Consider the following 6,991-nt stretch of genomic DNA (forward strand, 5'->3'; position numbering starts at 1 on the left):
CTTTAGAACAAGGGGTTATAAGTCACTTTAAGGATCATTACACATGGTTTTCTATGGAAAGGACCGTCATCACCGTGGAAGAGAACATCAGTGGAGTGAACATCATGAAAATATAGAAGAATTACACCATGGAAGATGTCCTTGTTGTGTAGAAAAAGCTGTGAAAGCCATCAATCCCTAAACAATACATTATCGCTGCAGAAAACTGTGTTCAGATGCTGTGAGTGACTTCGCAGGGTTTAAAACAGAGCCAATCAAGGGGCTCATGAAAGAGATTGTAGGTACGGCATGAAAGAAGAACAAGGTGGGCATAAAGAGTTTGAAGACAGAGATCTTGGAGATATTCAAGAACGAATAGACACCACACCTGAGGAATGAACCGAAGATGACTTGATGAGATGAGTGCTTTGGAATCAGTACCAGACAATGAGGAAGAAGAGACAGAAGAAGCACTGTCAGAAAATAAATTGACATTAGACAATCTTGCAGAAGGATTCTGATTATTGAAGACTGCTTTTGACTTCTTTTACAGATTGTACCCTTCTATGATATGGGCACTGAAACTAAAGCAAATGGTGAAGAAGAATTCATACTATATGTAAGCATTTTAAAGAACTGAAAGAATAAAATGTCAGACAGTAATTATGACGTATTTCCATAAAGTTAAATGGAGTGTGCCTGCCTCTCCTGCCTCCCTTTCCACCTCCTCCACCTCTTCCCCTTCTGCCATCCCTGAAAAAGCAAAGCCAACCCCTCCTCTTCCTCCTTCTCAGCCTACTCAATGGAGGACAATCGAAAGGAAGATCTTTATGATGATCCATTCCCACTTAATGAATACTCAATACATTCTTTCTCAATCTTAAAATTTTTTCTCAAAACTTAAAATTTTCTTAATAACATTTTCTTTTCTCTAGCTGACTTTATTACAATAATACAGTATACAACACATAAAGCATACCAAATATGTGTTTATGTTATTGGTAAGGCTTCCGCTATACAGTATACAGTAGGCTATTAATAGTTAACTTAGGGGAGTCAAAATGATACGTGGATTTTAGACTACCTGCCAGGTTGGTGTCTCTAATCTCCACACTGTTCAAGGGTCAACTGTACTAGCAATGAGCAATTAAAAATTAAATGAAAATACCACTTAAACATCAAAAACATGAAATACTTAGGGATAAATCTGATCAAAGATGTGAAAGACTGTACACTGAAAACTAAAACACTGAGGAGAGATCTGAATATATAGATATGTTCATGAATTGGAAAACTCAAAATTGTTAGGATGTTATTTCTCCCCAGTTGAACTATGACTTAAATATGATCCCAACCAAAATCCCAACAGGCTTTTTTTTTGTGCAAATTGGCAAACTGATTCTAAAATTCATACAGAAATGTAGAAAACCTACAATAGCAAAAACAACTTTGAAAAAAATTAGAGAGCTAATACTACTCATTTCAAGACATTACAAAGCTACAATTATCACATATTTCACAATTGGATCAATGGAACAGAGCAGAAAGTCTAGAAATAGATGTTTAGAAGAAAAACAACCAAGTTTTTACAAAAGTGCAAAGACAATTGAGTGGGGAAAAGACTACTCTTTTCAAGAGTTGGCTATCCACAGGCAAGAAAGCAAGAAAAGACATTACCTCTGTGGTCTTACTTCCCAAAACCTATAACCCCAGTCTAGCCGTGATCAAAACATCAGACAAACCAAGACCTTGGAACACTCTATAGAACGTGTGACCAGAACTACTCAAAACTGTCAAAGTCATCAAAAACAAGGAAAGTCTGAAAAACTGTCACAGGGTAGAGGAGACGAAGGGGACGTGACGGCTAAATGCCATTTGGTATCATGGATGGGATCCTAGAAATGAAAAAGGACATTAGGTAAAAATGAATAATATCTGCAGAGAACAGAGACTTTAGTCCATCATCATGTATCAAACGTTGGTTAATGAGTTGTGATAACATGCTATAGTGACATAACATTTAAAACTAGGGGAGGATGGGTGTCATTGCTCACACCTGTAATCCCAGAACTTTGGGAGGCTGAGGCCAGCCTGGTCAACATGGCGAAACCCCATCTCTACTAAAAATACAAAAATTAGCTGGGTGTGGTGGTGCACACCTGTAATCCCAGCTACTCAGGAGGCTGAGGCACAAGAATCGTTTGAACCCAGGAGGCAGAGGTTGCAGTGAACCGAGATTGCCCCACTGCACTCCAGCCTGGGTGACAGACTGACACTTTGTCTCAAAAAAAAAAAAAGGAGGAAACTAGGCACAGGATATACGAAAATTCTCTGTGCTGGTTCTTGCAATCTTGCACAAATCTAAATTTCTTCTAAAATAAAAGGTTTCATGGAAAAAAGCCCACAAACTGATAAAGCATAAATATCCAGAATATATAAACAACTTTTACACCTCAATAATGAAAAGAAAATCTGATTTCTTAAAAAGGGGCGTAGATTTGAACATTTACCAAAGAATGTATACAGATGGCAAACAGTCACATGTAAAGATGCTCAACATCATATTTAAATAGGAAAATCAAATTAAAATTGCAATTTAATTTACATACCCGTTAGAATAGCTGCAATCAAAAAGACTGACCATATCAAATGATATAGTTTAGATATCTGACTCCCTCAAGTCAAGTGTTGAAATTTGATTCCCTAATGTTGGAGGTGGGGCTTAGTGGGAGGTATTTGGGTTATGGGGATGGATCTCTCACGAATGACCTAGTACATCGTTCCCGGTAATGGGTGAGTTCCTGTCCTATTGCTGCTGCAAGAACTGATTGTTAAAAAGATCCTAGCAACACTTCCTTTTTCTCTTGCTTCTTTCTCACCATGTGATCAGCACCTTCCACCTTCACCTTCTGCCATGAGTGGAAGCAGCCTGAGTCTCTTCCCGGAAGCAGATGTTGGTACTGTGCTTCTTGTACAGCCTGCAGAACTGAGGGCCAGATAGTATCTCTTTATACATTACCCAGCCCCAGGTATTCCTTTACAGCAACACAAAAAAATTAAACCACCAGGTGCTTGTGAGCATGAAGAGTGGCATAAAATAAAGCCCATGAGCCAGGAAAGGTGAGATGATGGGGGACCTTGATAGTTGGTGGGGGCTGGCAGGCCACAGGTCATCACCAGAATATCTTGAGTGAGCCAAAGAGACAGTGTATCGTGTTGGGTACCATGTTCTCAGGGTAGACTGAAGGAAAGGAGAAGCTGGTGAGGGGAAGCAGCAGTAACTGACACCAGGGATTTCACAAAGATGTAGAAAGGTTAGGTCCTAACGCAGGTGGAGGCTCCACCTGGGCTCACGTGTTTCAGGAAGACTCACAGGAAAGGAAAAAAAAAAAAGATGTTTAACCAAGGGAGCTGCCACATGAAGCATGTGCGCGTTTATCTGTACGTCTTCATAGGGATGCCCAGGAAGTTGTAAACTGAAAAGAAAATACTAAGCGCTTCCCATCTCCCACAACAAGTGAATGGACCCCTCCTGACCAGCGGGACCCCAAAGAAACTTTCAAAACGGAGTCGCAGCCACGACGGAACAGAAGGCTGGATCCGCTTCGTCTCATTCCCTCCCTTTTGTGGTTTAAATACAACTGACCCACTCTAATGTTAAAATAGAGATGAGATGCACTCAACGGACTTTTCGTGGCAATCAGATACCAAACTACACACAAGACCTCCAGCCGCGCCAGGCAAGAGTTGAGTCATGGGCGCCTACACTTAAAGAATAAAGTATGTTCCAACTGCCACAGAGTTTTCTTTTCTCTAGCAGCTAAATAAGCACAGGTCTAGAGAAAAACAATGTCAAACAAGTGCAGCTCCACTGGACGCTGACCAACTGACGCCCCTCCCTTGTTCCAAAAGCCACAAATACCGCTTTCATTGGACAAGAGGCTGATTTCTGTAACTTTCTCACTGGTAAGAAGACCAGTGACTGGCGACCACAGACTGGTTCTGGCCAATTTATGGAGACCGTGAATTTCAGTGCCTTGTGCCCTGAAGAGACCTTTTGATGTATAGGGCCTAGTTGTAATCCATTTAAATGTGATGTCTCCACCCCAGGGTTAACATGGGTCATATGTAACATGCATGTGTGTTCAATACGCATGAGTCAGGACTGCCTTCATAAATATTCATAGCTCCTCCTGCAACCTGGTGAATATGTATATTTAGCCAACTTGTTCAACATAAAGCTCCTACCCCTATTCCTTCTCCTTTCAAGGGCCTGTCTCTGGTCTTTGCCAGAGGCTATGCTTCCCAGCCAGCTAGATGGCCATCTTGAAGGCTGTAACCTTTTCCAAGACATAAAGACTCCTTTTCCAAACTTATAATTCTGTACTTTTTCAGTGAACAGAGGTGTAAAGGTGAAAGTGAGAAAACTGATCATAGCAAGAGGCAAAAAATGCTAAAGTGGGGGGATGGGGGAACTGATACTTAACTAAAACAATTGTTAAGAGAATGGCTGGGGCTCAAAGCCAACCCCACTCAGCATTGCTCTTGCAGGGATGCGGCTCTGTGAACCTTGGGGGACAGGAGAGACTTGCCTGACAGGCCCCCTGAGGCAAGAGAGGCGTCCTTGTTTCAGAGAGACCAGGATTTAGTGATCACCCACTCCCATATCCCCTACAAGAGAAGAGTCTGTGAAACTCTTGTGGGGAAACACACCAGACAGTTTCCCTTCTTTCTAACAGTTTTTCTAGGACAAGATGACTTTTATCTCCTGGCCTGGCTTCTGCATGGAAGGAACTTGTCACCCCTTGGGAATGACAGCAGAAAGCAGAAGATAAGAGAAGCATGAGCCTCCTTAAGTCACGCCCCTTCTGAATCTCCTAATGATGTGGCCAGCTTCCGGTGCTCCAGTGACAGTGACCCGCTGTCCCTGCTCCTTGGGGAACAAGGAGTCTCCTAGGATGTGAGACTTCCAGTGGTAAACTGGGAATATTCTGGGCAAACCTGCATGGGTTGTCACCTTAGTGGGGAGTAGAGTTGCTAGATTCCCAAAACACAAGGTTATAAGGAAAACAGGTAGCTGATGATAGACTTTGCCCTGGCGGTCACTAATTAGTCACTGTTTGTGACCGTGTATTTAGCACATTAACAAAACAGGAAGTATTCTGTTCACTTTTTCTTTCTTTCCTTTTTTCCTGAGACACAGTCTCGCTCTGTTGCCCAGGCTGGAGTGTGGTAGTGTGATCTTGGCTCACTGCAACCTCCATCTCCCAGGTTCAAGTGATTCTCCTGCCTCAGACTCCTGAGTAGCTATGATTACAGGTGCCCGCCACCACACTGTGCTTGCATTTTTAGTAGAGACGGAGTTTCGCCATGTTGGCCAGACTGATCTCGAACTCCTGACCTGAGGTGATCCGCCCGCCTCGGTCTCCCTAAGTGCTGGGATTACAGGCGTAAGCCACCGTGCCTGGCCTTGTTTCTGATTAAACACTACTCACATAGAGCCACTGGACTGGGTCTAAAACAGCGCTGTTCAAGATGTGGTTTCCAGCTCGTTGTGTTACCTAACCACCTCAGCATGGGTGCAGACCCTGCAGGAAATGCTTAGAAATTCCTGTAGCAACTGGTGTTGCTGTCAGCCAAGCAATCATCAGTAGTTTTGCATTTTATAGGTCTGTGGTTTATTTCATTTCACTTTCTAGCTTTTCACTTTTGTTCTATGTTACAAAAAATTATGAATATGTAATCAACTGCAGAAAACCTTTTTTCTATTCCTTAATCACAGATAGGTTGAGACTCTCTGCTGTAAAACTACTTAATTTCATGATGCTCTGCTGGGGTACAGAGATATATCTAAAATTTACACAGGTTATACTAACAAACAAGATGCTGTAGGGTTTGGATCATAATCCTGAAAGACATAACCCCAAAACTTATAATCCTGAATGTTGAATTCCAACATATCAATTCCCCAAAAATCCAAATCCCTAAGATCCAACCTCCCTGAAATCTAAACTCTCTAACAGCTAAAATCCCAAAAATCACAATCACAGGATAGGTTCTTTTGGAGTTTTTTTTTCCTTTTACTGTTTCTTCTTTTTAGGTTTTTTCACGAGGTTAAATTGTCAGCATTATTTTTACAATTTCCTATGCTACGTATTTCATCTTCATATCATTTCCAATACTGAAGGCAGAGACTCTGTATAGACTTATGGAGAATTCTAATTCATTTTATGCTCGCAAATTTGACTCCATGGCAGTGTATTATCACAAGGGTAAGTGTGTAAGCATTAGGTATGTATGTACAAATGTTGAAACATCCTCAATAAATGAAAAGGTGTCCCTTTTGTACATCTGCATTTGTGAAAGATAAATTTTCTCGGCCAGGCTCAGTGGCCCACGCCTGTAATCCCAGGACTTTGGGAGGCTGAGGAGGGCAGATCATCTGAAATCAGGAGTTCAAGACCAACCTAACCAACATGGCAAAACCCCATGTCTACTAAAAATACAAAAATTTGCTGGCTGTGGTGGTGGGCGCCTGTAATCCCAGCTACCCAGGAGGCTGAGGCAGGAGAATCGCTTGAACCCACGTGGTGGAGGTTGCAGTGAGCCGAGATCGCACTACTGCACTCCAGCCTGGGCGACAGAGTGAGACTCTGCCTCAAAAAAACAAACAAAAAAATTTCTCAAGACTTGGGCACTTTGAGCAACTGTGTATGTGGTGGTGACCCATAGAGGCTTCTGACTGACCTCATGAAACGTCTCAGGTCATTTTTCATGGTATTTCAGATAATCAAAGCTATAAACCTGAGTGTGCAATATTACCAACCACAACGATAAATGTTCATACTTTTCCTTTTTTAACCTACTACTTTACAAATACGATTCATCTTCTCACAACTGATACACCTATATGAAGGTCATTAGTACACCTGACGGTTTATGCTTGCAGAGATACCTGTATGTTATTATTACCGATTTTATGGTGTAAAGTGGCCTATGAAGTGGTCTGTCA

The sequence above is a fragment of the Rhinopithecus bieti genome, unplaced genomic scaffold (genome assembly GCF_001698545.2).
Source record: "Rhinopithecus bieti isolate Rb0 unplaced genomic scaffold, ASM169854v2 scaffold_19482, whole genome shotgun sequence".
In the NCBI taxonomy this organism is placed as follows: domain Eukaryota; kingdom Metazoa; phylum Chordata; class Mammalia; order Primates; family Cercopithecidae; genus Rhinopithecus; species Rhinopithecus bieti.